Raw genomic sequence first — 15,542 nt, 5'->3', positions numbered from 1 at the left:
TCAATTTAGTCGAACAGATCAATCAGATGTATATGAATGTAAATGAGTTATAAAATTCCCACCCATCCAGCCAACACACCTCTCCATCCCCCATCACTCCTCATAAGAGCTTTAAGCTCATCCCACCAATCACTCCACTCAGGACCTCGTAAAGTCTATCCAACCCTGCACTCCAACGGATGTCATCTCGGGTTACCCGGCAACGATGGCTATTAGGATTGTCCACGACCCTCTGGGTATTGGGACTAACAGTGTGCAAATAAACTGCCAGTCTCGTATATTATGCAGTAAAGCTAGCGTATCAGCTTTACTGTGCAATGCGGTAAACCGCAGTACATGCATGTAATATGAATTGCTAGATCAGATAGTAGTATGTAGCGTAGCTAACGTACATGCAGTACAGTGCAATGCGGTAATCCGCTATACCGATAGGTTGCAGTAAAACTACCAATTTAGTCAATGGTACGTATCGATGCTGACGAATGTGCTGTACGGTGCAGTGCGGTAGCCCGCAGTACAATTAAATTGTCCATGACCCTCAGGGTATTGAGACCGCCCATGACCCTCTGGGTATTGGGGATAATAACCAACAGATCAGCTGCCAGTTCAGTTCAGTCAATCTTCCTTCTCTTCAAAATCCCACCCAAAATAGTTTATGCATATGTATGTATGTATGCAGATGTACCAATCCAGAACTCAATTCTGAATAGTCATTCACAACCAATCAATTAGTTACAGAAGTATATACACCCATACACTCAGATCCAGTACCTAACATATCACACATCCAATCACAACGAAAACATAAACTGAACTCAGAACAGAATCATACATGTGCACATATATCAAGCCCAAATCAAGTCACATTTACCGTTATTAATGCCCAGTCAAGGGCTGGAACACCCAAAGTTGCAATTACGATTAAATTTGACCTAAAGTCATTATTTGGCAAGATAGGGCCACACACCCATGTGGAGCAACCTAGGCCGTGTGGGGGTCCAAATGCCGCTGTGAAGGGTAGCACACGGCCGTGTGACAAAGGTACATGCCCATGTAAAGTAGGGACACGACTGTGTAACTCACTGTTCAATTTTACTAAAATAAGGTGCAGGGTAGACATGGCCGTGTGAGGGTCTCACACACCCATGTGTCAACTAGACACGACTGTGTGTTCCGAAACACACACCATGTGTCAACTAGACACGACTGTGTGTTCCGAAACACACACCCGTGTGAGATCCCTAAATCCCCAAATCGGCCACACGGTCGTGTGGCTACACCATGTGACCCCAAATATCAGAATCCCTAATTCCCAAACCCACACACTCGTCTGCCCAAGGGACATGGCTGTGTGAAAATCGAAAACTTTCCCCAAATCGACCACACGGCCGTGTGGAACCCAAAATTGACCAGAAACCTTAATATCCAAATCCACACGGCCGTGTGCCTCGGTACACGCCCGTGTGGTTGTCGAGGAGGTCCCGAAACCACCCCTAAATAGCCTAAAACCACCATCTAAGCCACCGGAATCATCCCTAATCTTTGCCCTATCAAAAATCTATCAGAAAGTGGTGATTTCTCCTCACTTCCAATGTCTAGAACCCAAAATCTTCGGGTTAACACATAAGAAAAATATGTCGAAACAGAAATTTTGCAAAAATGATAATGTAAAGACAATGTTTCTAACCCCACACCTGTTTTGCGATCGAGGACGACAAAAGAAGAGTGCAAACTCGGAATCCGCAGACAACCCGCTTTTAAAAGCGTTCACAATAACCCCCAGAAGAAAAAGTAACAAAGAACAAAAAAGAAAAGATAAAAGAAAAAGAACGTGTAACCCACCAGAAATAAAAATAATAAAACCCAGATAAAATAAGTTTAAAAATAAAATACAAATATTAAACCAAACAAAATAATACTAAATAATTATTTATAACATACTAAAACAAAATCGTTTCCTAAAATGCTCACAAAAGGACTTGAACACACAACCTCCAACACACTAACACTCCACTTAACCACCAGACCAGCAAGCCCATTCTTATCACCAAAATGCACAGCCAAACACAAATGTGCAACCTCCTCCCTGTCCCTATACTCAAAACCTAAAACTTCTAGGCCCAAAATTCGGGGCGTTACAAGTTAACTGTACGAATGTGAAGGTGTGAGCTTAAAAAGCTCAGTGAATGTTAATAAAACGATGAGTAAACTAGCACCCAAATCATGCTTAAATAGAAAACAATCAAATACAAATTTTCAATCAAAATATCAATCTATAATAGTTCAATGTCATATGCTCAACCATGTATCAAAAATCATAATTAGTCATGGCATATAATCATCAATTTAGTATATAACATTTCATATATTTATATTGGCATATACATCATGGCTTAATCGGGTGATCATACATAGGATAAATGGATCTCCTTACTCCCAATCAGAATTAGTCTCGAATTGAGCAGGCCGAGGCCACATGCTCGCTTATATCGCCTCAAATAAGTCTTGTTGAGTGGAAACACAAGCTCAACACTCTTTTATCTACTCCAAATCAGTCCACCTAGAGCCTCATTACTCACCAATAACATATCAATATGGTGAGTACTCACAAATCCTATGGTATGCCAACTATATCCAATGGATCCACCATGTTATAATGCCAATATAATCAATCAATCATAACATAATTTCAGTCAATAATGTGCTCAATTTAAAGTGTCAAAATGCATATGTCAATCATGTAATATAGCCATTTTAACATCAAATTAAATCTAGCATACCAATTACCTTTTATCAATGTTCATTAATCAATTGAAATATCAAAATACCATGAACTAAAAACTCCAACATGCTTGCTTAGTTCACCATTATCATCAATCAAATCAAGCATATAAAATCACTAGATACTCACTTACCAACACTTAACAAAAATTTCATCACTTAAACATATATCAATAATCTTACAAAACTAACCAACCAAAACTCAATTAAATATTTGTAAAAATTAATTAATCATCCAATTAAACATAAGTAAGGGTCAATTTACCAAATCGCCCTTTAATAACACTCACCACATAATTAACTCAACCACAACCAAGTGATCAACCAAGCAAATCCAAGCTTCAATTTCGATTAGCTTGATCCTCTTCAAGATTCGGAGCTTTAATAGAGATAAATAGATATTACCACCTTTCAAAAGATATAATAAACACAAATTTTCATCAACTAAGCTACACGAAATTCTCACTCAAAGTTACCTTACCATATTTGTATCATCAAGTTGAAAACTTGATTCCTCACAAAATCGATCACTCCAGCCCTCCTAATCACTTCCAAACATCAATACTAGACCAAATAAACATATACTAAGCATCAATTTCACATTCAGACCAATTTCACAAAAATCTGGAAAATCGGTTCATAAAGATTATGAAATTTGAATTTCTTTAAATTACCTTACAAAACATGTTTAATCTTGATAAATAAGATTAAAAACCTTCTAATAGATCCATTTTGAGTTGGAACATCCATTGATTTGTGGATTTCCTCTCAAAATTCAAGAGCCACCATTAAAGCACCTTAAATGTAACACCCCTTATCCGTATTCAACACCAGAACAGGACACGAGGCATTATCGGACTTACAAAGCAAGCAAACATACAAGTCGAGTCATAAATTTGCATCTAAATTAAAACCTTTTGTATTCAATCACAAGGTCCCTAATACAATCCTACGAGGCCCAAAACATGCTTTGGAAGTGGTTTTGGACTAAACCGAGCACTTAGGAAAATTTTACAACACTTTGAAAATTTTTGCTATGAACAGGGGTCACACGCTCGTGTGGTTTGGGACACGGCCGTGTGGTTATACACGCCCGTGTCTTTAACCCATGTAACTCTCTGTTTTACAAAGCATGAACAAATTGAGGTCACATGACCAAGTCACATGCCCATGTGCTAGGCCATGTAGTTAATTTAATTTTCATAAAATAGGTGCAGACTTCACACGATTGGGACACAAGCCCATGCTTAAGGCCATGTCCCTCACACGGCCTAGACACAAGCTCGTGTCTCTACTCGTGTGCTCAATTTTGAGCATTCTATTTCTCAAAATTAAGGTGCAGGGGACACACATCCAAAACACATGCCCATGGGGCAGACCGTGTGTTATACACTGCCTAGACACATGCCCGTGTGTCTACCCATGTGGACAAAATAAAGGCTATTTACTAAGCCATTTGTCACCCTTATTTGCACATACACACTCACAATATTAATGGCATAAATCATGGCATATTTAGGTAACCAAAACATCCACAAACAAGGCCAAACCATGTCATTTCATTATCCATACTCAACATATTTACAACAACATATTTTGCTAAACCCAAGTCCTACCAAACATCATATTCCACAAGTTCTAATATGGCTACCAATAACATGCATAATTTTACTTAGTTTTCTTATCATACCAATGAGACAATCTTAACCAGTCAACAACAAAACCATTAAGCCACATTCAACCATTTATCAAGCATTTATAAACCACATCACAGAAGAGATAATTGCACATGCATGCATGTATAAATATATATATAAGCTTACAACCAATTCAACCAAAATGAGCCAAGTTAATACCAAATCAAACCTATGACTATTACAAGCCAATACATTTGGCCAAATCATGATGACACATATAACAAAATGACCAAGTCCCTATACATGTCATATTCTCAAAATGTTTAAAATCATCGGTAGCCAAATTAATAGTTTGATAGTGTGATGCAATTTCTGACGATATCCAACCCGAGCTAGCTTGGTGACACTATAAAACATGGAAAATAAAATGGAGTAAGCTATATAGCTTAGTAAGCTTGTATGAAAGAAATGAGCATACCTTACCATACATTAACATGTAAGAAATTTAACATAAGATAATGTAATTTACCAAAATCTCATGATCATAAATCACTTCCATCACAACTTACCTTGATATCGTCATTTCACGAATTAATAATCATAAGTTTAAGTACATACCTGTATCATCTCGTAATAATTTCAATCTTAGTCTCATCGTTGTTATACCCAATGAACCACTCGGAATAATAATATCGGATACTAGGGTAAACCTTGCACATAAGGTGCCGCATATGTAGCCATTGCTACCTCTATTTCATATCACACATATGCTCACTCTCGAGCCATTAACGAGCCTGCTCATACAAGCTGTCAGTCAAGACATAGCTACTCGATGCTGCTCACACAAACTGTCAAGTAACCGCAACATATGCTGGTATACTCAGCCAGCAGTAGGACGTATAGGACCAGCACCCGGATCACATAACTTAAAACCCTAGTGACATGTCACTTGTATCCTAATCTATTCCTAAGGTTCGATTGGGATTTCTCGCTTGCCAAAATATCGTCGGACGTGTCCATAAAGTCATTTACACAATTCATGAAGTATTAAAGTAATTAAAATACAATTATAATAAAGCTTATTTAACATACGAACTTACCTCGGTTACAAAAATGGCCAAAGAAATCTATTCGTCAATTACTTTGTTTTTCCCCCGATCTACACCCGAACTTTATTTTTCTTGTTTTATAATACTACATTTAACTTATTTAATCATCACATTATTCAATTCAGCCCAAAAACACATTATTACAAATTTTACATTTTTGCCCCTAACTTTTCAACATTTTATAATTTAGTCCCTATGCTCGTAAAACGAATTTCTTTCAATTTCTTTACAACCCAAGCCTAGCCGAATGTTTTTTGTACTCATAACAACCCACACTTTTCATTTATTTACACTTTTCTAGACATTTTATAGACTTTTACAAATAAGTCCCTATTTAATGTTTTTACTGAAAATCAATTTTCAAAAGTCGTTTAACAAACAACAAACATGCATTTTCTACCATCAAACATCAAAATACAAGAATATTCAACATGGGTAAAATTTTAGACTTTAATTTTCTTTCAAATTAGTCCTTGAAATAGCTAAATCAAGTTACAACGATATCAAAAATATAAAAATCATTAAAAACAGGATAAGAACGGACTTAAAATCGAACTTGAAAGCTTGGCCAAAACCTAGCTATGGTTCCTCTTCAAATTTTCGGCTAAGGGATGAACTTGAAGAAGATGGAGATGTTTTATTTAGTTAATTTTGTCTTTATTAGCCAATTTACTAAAATACCCTTAATGCATAACTTAAAATTTTTACCTAGCCATGTCCATTTCTGTCCATCTTAAGGAATAATGATCTAATTTCCATTTAAGGACCTCAAATTTAAAATTTCATATCAATTAGACACCTTTAACATATAGAACTCAAATTTTGCACCTATTGCAATTTAGTCCTTCTAGCTAAATTGAGCACTCAATCGATAAAATTTCTTAACGAAATTTTGACAAAATTATTCTATCATGATGTAGACCTTAAAGAAATAATAAAATAAATATTTCTACTTTGGATTTGTGGTCCTGAAACCACTATTCTGATTTGACCCAAAAATAGGCTGTTACATTAAGCTTTTGAAGAAGACGACATTGATAAAAAAACCATGTAATTATCACTCAAATCATGTAAATATGCTTCTAATCATCATAAAAATAAGTTTAGAAATGATAATTACCTTTGATTTGTTCTAAATCCTTTGATTGAAAATCTTGATTCAAGAATATTGAGAAATTTCAGAATATTTTTGGCTAATTTTGTAAATAATTTCGGGTGAAAAAAGAAAGTATTTTAAGAAGAAAATTTGTTGAATCTATTCTCTGATGATAGATCTTTAAAACCATGCAAAGAAAATGAATTTTATAGCTCTCTAATATGATGTAAATGGTGTGAAAATTAGGCTAGATATATTGTGTTTAAAATTAAAACAACCCACCAGAAATTTAAAAATTGGTAAACTTTCCCAATGGCCACTCCCACATTTCCCTTACTTTACCAATTGATCCAGAAGTGAAGGTTTATTTACCAAATAAATACTCCAAAATTTCCCTTATTTTACAATTAAATCTAATTTAATTAATATTTAAATTTAACTCAAATTAGCCCCCAATAAGAATTATTTTAAAATTCTTTTTCGAACCAAATTAATTATTTTCACTAATAATTATTTAATTATTTTAAAAAAAATTTCAAAATTTTTTTTCCAGATTATTTTTTAATCATTTTAGATGAAATTGACCTCTTAAATTAAATTAAAAATTACTATTAACCCGATAAATTCCTAAATTCACACTCGAAACCCGAAAAATATACCCGAAACTACTAGACTCGGTTTAAGGATATTATATAAGATATAAAGCACCACTTGTAGCCGAAGGATTTTCGAAAAGGCCTGACATTGATTACAAAGAGATATATTCTTCTGTGGTGGATGCAATCACGTTTAGATACCTTATTAGTTTGGCAGTAGATGAAAAAGTTGACATGCGTCTAATGGATGTTATTACAGCCAATTTGTATGGTACACTTGATAGTGAAATTTATATGAAAATTCTTGAATAATTTAAAATCCCTGAAGGATATAGAGTTTCTTGGGAAAATATCTCAATTAGATTAAAGAAAAATTTATATGGATTAAAAAAATCTGGACATATGTGGTACAATCGTCTTAGTGAATATTTGTTAAAAGAAGGTTATAAAAATGATTCAATTTGTCCATGTGTTTTTATGAAAAGGTATGGATCAAACTTTGTGATAATTGATATTCATGTTAATGATCTAAATATTATTAGAACTTCTAAAGAGCTTTAAAATGTAGTAAATCATTTAAAGAAAGAATTTGAGGTGAAAGATCGTGGAAAAGCAAAGTTTTGTCTTGGCCTACAGATCTAGCATTTAAAAGATAGAATTCATGTCCATCAGTCAACTTGTATGGAAAAGATCTTAAAGAAATTTTACATGGATAAAGCACATCCGTTGAGTACCCGATGGTTGTACGATCATTAGATGTGAATTAAGATCAATTTCATCCTTGCGAAAATGATGAAGAGTTTCTTGGTCCTGAATTACCATATCTAAGTGTCATAGGGGCATTGATGTATCTTGCAAACAACATAAGACCTAATATAGCTTTCATTGTAAACTTGCTAGCAAGATTTAATTCTTCTCCACATGGAGTCAAACATGTATTCGGATATCTCAAAATGACCATTAATATAAGATTATTTTATTCAAATGATTCAAAATCACTATTAGTCGGCTATACTGATGTTGGATATTTATCAGATCCACATAAAGGCTATCTCAAATAGGGTATTTATTTACATATGGAAGTACTGCCATATCTTGGCGTTTAACAAAGCAGACATTAGCTGTTGCCTCTTCAAATCATGTTGAAATAATTGCATTGCATGAGGAAAGCCAAGATTGTGTTTAGCTAAGGTTATTAACCCAACATATCCAAAAGATATGTAATTCTCCTTTACAAGAAAAGATGACAACTATCTTATACGAAGATAATGCAACATGTATAGCTCAATTGAAGGGTGGTTACATCAAAGGTGACAAAATGAAACATATTTCACCAAAATTATTTCGCTCATGATATTAAGAAGAAATGTGATATAGAAGTTCAGCAAATTCGTTCTAGTGATAATTTAGGAGATCTTTTTACCAAGGCATTGCCAACATCAACATTTCAAAGGTTACTACACAAGATTGGACTGCGCCCACTAAAAGATGTAATGTGATATTACCATTAGAGGGAGTAGAAAACATGTTGCACTTTTTACCTTTAACCAAGGTTTTGTCCCATTGGGTTTTCCTAGTAAAGATTTTTAATAAGGCAACTTGTAATAGGAGATTATGTACTCTTTTTCCTTCATTTGGTTTTTATCCTATAGGGTTTTTCCTAATAAGGATTTATTGTGGCACATTTTCGTTAATGGACATCCAATGGGGAGTGTTGTAAATCATTTGAAAAAATAGATGTCCATAACCTCCAATTCCATTCTATTGTAACCCTTACAAAATGAATATTCATAACCCCTAATTCATATCTTGTAACCCCAAAATAATTTTTAAGGTATCTTAATGTTGGTTCTTAATGCTTTGTAACTTATGGTTTTTGAAGTCCCATAAATAGAGGGCATGTACAAGCTTATTGTATGCCAATGTGAAAGTTGAACCATCCTTTCATCTTCTATTCTTCTCTCTTGTTCATTCTGTATATTTCTTTTAACTTTATATCCACTCTATAGTTCTCTTTGTTTATAACAATTATGAATTTAATTATTCTAATCAACTTTTTGCTATCTTAAATACCGAACAATGAATTCAACTTGAAACGATAATAATAAGAGATGATAAAAACCTAATTTCATAAAACGAAGAATGGCTAAATACCAATTGAATAAGAAAAGTAATAGAACACTTGAATCTCACCATCCTAGTAAAATAAAAACTTCTATCTACCCTTGATAAGAAAATATGGAAATCAGTCACTCATAATTTTGTAATTGTCGAAATAATATTAACCGAAGAAAAATATTTTAAAGTCTTCTCTTGCTTAGGAGATATTAATTCTTCATATAGAGTATTTATCTTTGAGAGTATGTATGGATGAAGAACTTTGAAAATTTAAAGTGTGTTTAAGTAAAAAATTTGTAGGAAGGGTTTCTTTTGTATCAATGCTCTCAAAATTCTATAATTGAATTTACTTGTTTGGGTAAATATATGGAAGAATTTCAAATTTTCAAGAGGGAATTTTAATAGGTCAATTTCTTTTTTCAAATTTCACATAGTTTTTCAAAATTCCTCTTAATTTTATTTTATTTAATACACATGACCCCATTATAAGATACAAACTTAAGCTTGAAATTTATTTTATTTAATTATAAAATATATTCTTGAATTTTATTTTATTAAAACTATTTATAAATTTTTACAAATATAACTATATCTATATTAAATATTTATATATATTTATTTTTAATGTAATTATGTTTATTTTATAGTTATTCTTTAATTCATAAAATTCTATTAGCCTGTTTTTCTTCTAAATCAATTATTTATCAAAATTTAAACTTTATTTTATTTAATACACATGCTCTCACTATAAGATAAAAATTTAAACTTGAAAAATTATTTTTATTTAATTATGAAATATATTTTTTAAATTTTATTTTATGAAAACTATTTATAAATTCTTACAAATATAAGGATTGTTATGAGTATTTTATTATTAAGTGGATGCCTATCTAAATCAAGATAAGTTTAGATATACTTCAAACTCTAATAGTAATTAGAAATAGAGTTTTATTTCATTTATACTTTTTAATCTATAAATATAGACTTTGAAGAAGCATTGTAGGGGATTCCAATTAATCAATAAAATATGCTCTCTCTTTTGCTTTCCCATTCTCTTTATTCTTTACTCTCTATTTTTTTATTTTGTAACACGTTATCAGCATGATTCTCTTTTAAATATTATTTTGATTAAATTATTTCCAATAACCCAAATAAAGTTCTTTAAAAAAAATCCTTTCAAAACCAAAATCAAGGCTTGAACCAGCACCATATTGTAACACCCCTAACCCGTCTCAGTCGCCAGATTAAGGTTACGGAGTATTATCGATTAATCGAAAAACATTTATCATCATAATATTTAATAAATTAATCTCAATTAAAACCATATCAAACATATGGATTTGGTCCCTAAATTGAGCCTTTGAAGCCCTAAAAATAGCTTAGGCAATTCAGGACTAATTTGAAACAAAACAAAAGTTTTAAGAAAAAGTTGCAAAAATGTGAAAACAAGGGTCACATGGCCGTTTGGCCAAGCCGGACATAGCCCAAACCGTATAACAATTGAACAGGGGACATATAGTCGTGTCCCAGCCCGTGTCCTCACCAGTGTAACTCACTGAGTAGGGTCAGATGGTCGTGCCGCAAGCTGTGTGCCAGGCTATGTAACTCTCTGAGTTGCCACACATGGCCATGTCGCATGTTGTGTGCTAAGCTGTGTAACTCACTGACTTAAAACACCTAGAAATTTCAAATGAGACACGGCCATGTAGCCAAGCCGTGTGCTAAGCCATGTAACTCACTGACTTAAAACACTTAGAAATTTCAAATGACACAAGGCTATGTAGCCAAGCCGTGCGTGTCACATGGTCATGTGACAGCCCATGTCCCAGGCTATGTGATCCATAAATTGACCCTAAAAACATGCCATTTCAAAGCCAAACCATAACCAACCAACCATACCATTTAGGCACACATTCAAGGGATTTAAACATCATTTAAACACACCTAAACATACCATTTCAATCATCCTATTTCATCTAACCAATATGTCATTCAAAGGTACCACATATGTCTATCAAAACATCATTAACCAACAAATCAATTTGACCATATTTCAAGCACAAGGCCTAGTTCACTTAATTACCACATGATATCACAAATGACCATTACTATACCATCATAAACATACCAAAAGGGTCTTATATACAAACACTTAAGAATGGCCAAAATGACCTAACTTGAACAAGCATTACAAGTTCATCAAATCCAAACATAAACTTCATAAGAATGAACATACTAAGTCAACCATTTACACTTTCATGAACTACCATTACAAAAGGTCCTGTACATGCCATATATAACTTTGGCCAAAATACTCAAAACTATTGAAATGGTTGTTAGATAGTGTGATAGGTCTTCGATAAGCTTCCAACCGATCGAGCTTCCGGTAATCTATAAAACGAAAGAAATGAACTACATAAATAATGAATGCTTAGTAGGCTTGTATAAACTTAAACATAACTTACAATTTCATTAGCACAATTTATAGAATAAGCATGATATCATTACCAAGACCAATAGCTTAGTAAAAGCTTATTCAAGCATCATTAAGCTTACAAGTTAGTAGGTTCATCCATAATACATATATGTTCATTTATAACATAAGTAGATTTCATAAGATATAACATTTATTCATCAATCTTTTCATAAAATCATGAAACATTCCATTTCCTTTACTTACCATTCCATTTCATTTACTTACCCATTGAACCATCTAGAATTTCATCAGATACTCGAGAATACTTACACAAATTGTGTGTATTTTCATATAACCGTAACCTTTCCATTTCAATAATGCTCACAGGAGCTGTGCAATAGGCCTGCTCACACGAGCTATGAGTCGGAATGTTAGCTACACGATGTTGCTCACACGAGCTGTGGAGAATCTGCAACAAATGTAGGACCTCAACCATTAGTAGGACATTCAAGACCAGCACCCGAAACATGAAACCTCTAATGACATGTCATTCGTATGCTACGAATTCTTAAGGTTCAGAAGGGATTCGTTATTTGTCAATTATTCATACGTCGATACATTTACAATTTCAAGTCCATTTATAATAACACAACATAGTAAATAATCAATTTAACTAACATTAATATGATCATAGTTCACACGAACTTTGTAACACCCTTTACCCGTATCTGACGCCGAAACAGGGTACGAGGCATTACTGGACTTAAACTCAAAAAAAATTCAAAATCGAGACATGAATTTCCACTCAAATTTAAAAATTTTCAAAAATATTCATATCATCCCTTAAATGAGCCTATGAGGTCCAAAATATACATTAGGAGTGGTTTGGGACTAAACCGAGAACTTTAGAAAATTACCCAACACTTATAAATTTTTTCACCAAAATAGAGGTAACATGCCTATGTAGCTTTAGGGCACGCCCGTGTGGGTAGGCCGTGTGGTCGCACACACCCATGTCCCTAGCCCATGTAACTCTCTGTTAATGACATCATCAACATTTGAAAGTCACACGGCCAAGTCACACGCTCGTGTGCTAAGGTCGTGTGGGCGATTTAATTTTCATAATTTTTCATAAAATAGGTGCAGACTTCATATGCCCTGGGCACACGCCCATGTCCTTGAGTCGTGTCCTTCACACGGCTGAGACACACGGCCGTGTGGCCAAAAACAAGGCTATTTACCAAGCCATTTTACCACCCTTACTTGCACCAACCTACAAAACAACAAGCAGTACCAATCCAAGAAAATACATATAACCAATTCAGCCACAACCAAGTATCCACACATTAATTATAACAGTCCGGTTTTAGCAAAATCAGAACAGTGGCTTTGGGACCAGAATTCTGAGGTTGTAAAAATTATTTTAATATTATTTTTTGTGTTTAGAGCATTTGACTATATATGTGTTAAACTTTCGTGAGCTAATTTTAGCATTTGGATGCTTAATTTGATAAAAGGACTAAATCGTGTAAAATGCAAAAGTTGCATTCTAATGTTTTAAGTGTTTAATTGCTATTTTTGATTAAATGTGAGGTCCTTATGATGTAATTAGACCATTGGTAGTGGGAATGGTCATAAATGGGCATATATTAGATGATTCTATAATGGTTTCATTAAGGTTAAAATTGTAAAATGGCTAATAAATGATAATTAAAATAAAACAAAGTTAAAATATCATCTTCATTCATCACTTAGCTGAATTTTAAAGAGAGAAAAGAAGCCATTGAAGCTCCTTAGGGTTCGAAACTTGTGAGCTCAAATTGGTATGTGATTTTTGTTCGGTTTTTGATGAGTTTTATGTTTTTGTGATCGTTGCTTTGAGTACTAGGTAGCCCAGGGACTAATTTGAAAAATTGCTTAATGCTTTGAAAGTTTCCATTGATGAATTCATGTGTTTTTGAATGTTTGATGATGAATTATGAAAGTTTAGTGTTGGATATCCATATTTTGTAAAGTGGTTTTGAGTAAAAATACATATTAGGGATTAAATTGTGAAAAGATGAAAATGTGGGGTTAAAAGTGTGAATAAATGTAAAATACGGGCTGCTAGGGGTATTATGGTAATTTGAAACACATGGGTTTTTAATGAATTGGTGTACTTTTGTGTTTATTGAAATAAAGACTAAATTGTAAAAAATGTGAAAGTTTAGGGCCAAAGTGAAAATTATTTTAAATATGTGCTTTTGGATGGAATTGATCCAGTTGGTGATTAAATGGATTAATTTTGAATATATATAGATCAAGAACAAAAGAAATCGGACTTAGATCAAGGCAAGAACAAAGTGTTTGATTAATTGGCTAGTTTCGTTATTTCTATGACCGAGGTAAGTTCATATGCAAATAAATGTCTTTGAATTGAATTATATATGTTTCATTATCATTGAATTGCTATGAATGTTGAACGAGCATGAATCAACAAAGTTACGATATCTGAAAGCCCCGTACAAACCTTAGGAATAGTATAGGATATGAATGTCATGAAATTAGGTTACCAAGATGTGATTACATGTAAGACCATGTCTGGAACTTTGGCATTGTATTGTGATTACACGTAATACCATGTCTAGGACATTGGCATCATTATTTTATTTCATGTAAGACACTATCTGGGACAGTGGCATCGATATGTGATAACCTGTAAGACCATATCTGGGATATGGTATTGTACGAGCTTTATGTGATTCCGAGTATCCTTAATAATTTCGAATGGTTCAACAGACAAAATCAAGTCAATAAAGAATGTGTGAATGAGTTAAGTGACTCAGGTACTTACGAGATTCATAAGAGTATTGAAAAGGGAAGTATTTGATGAATTCAATTATGATGTTGAATATGTGTACAATGAGAAATGATTGTGAACTTGTATGTCTTTAGCTATGCTTAGCATATTTGAATTGATATGCAAATATTCATATGATGACTTTATTTGTATATGGCTTACTAAGCTTTTAAAGCTTACTTTGTGTGTTCTTTCACTATTTTATAGATAAATCAAAGCTAGCTCAGACACGGGGATCATCAGGAACATTGTCACACTATCGATCATCTTGTTGGTACTTTTGAAACTTTGTGTATATGATATATGGCATGTATAGGCTAGTGAGTTGATGATATGTTTTGAGATATGATATAGCCATGAGATTTGGCTTGTTTTTTTATGTAAATGTTGGTGTGTATTTTGGCCATTTGAATTGGCTGGTAAGTAATATGTGATGTATATATTGCCTTGTGTTTTGGCATTTTTGGTATGGTTGTTATGATGGTTATATGGTTGCTCAATTAGTAAATTGTCAATTGGTGTAATATTGCTTGAAAAATGGCATGTTGTAAATTGGCTTGATTTTGAGATGATGAAATGGTATGTTTTGAAGCATGAAATAGATGTTAAGATGATGGGGAAATGCATTTAGAAGTCATGTAAGTTTGGTGATTTTGGAAAATAGATTTGGCATGTTTTGGCTATGGATTTGAGTAGTTAAGAGGATGGTTTCTAAATGGCATGATATGTGTATGAATTGTTAAGATGTGGCTACCAATTGGGTTGAATTATTGATGAAAATTATACTTGTGTATGCTTATGAAAATAGGGTGGCAAAATGGTTATGTAAATAGCCTATTTTTGTCCACATGGGTAGAGACACGGGCGTTCGTTCATTCATTCGAACGATGAGTGAGTGGTTCACAGAGTTCGTTCGAACAAATTCAGTTGCTCAACAACCTCCACTCCCA

This window comes from Gossypium hirsutum, chromosome A02 (assembly GCF_007990345.1).
Source record: "Gossypium hirsutum isolate 1008001.06 chromosome A02, Gossypium_hirsutum_v2.1, whole genome shotgun sequence".
Lineage (NCBI taxonomy): Eukaryota > Viridiplantae > Streptophyta > Magnoliopsida > Malvales > Malvaceae > Gossypium > Gossypium hirsutum.
Note: the sequence above shows the minus strand (reverse complement) of the source record.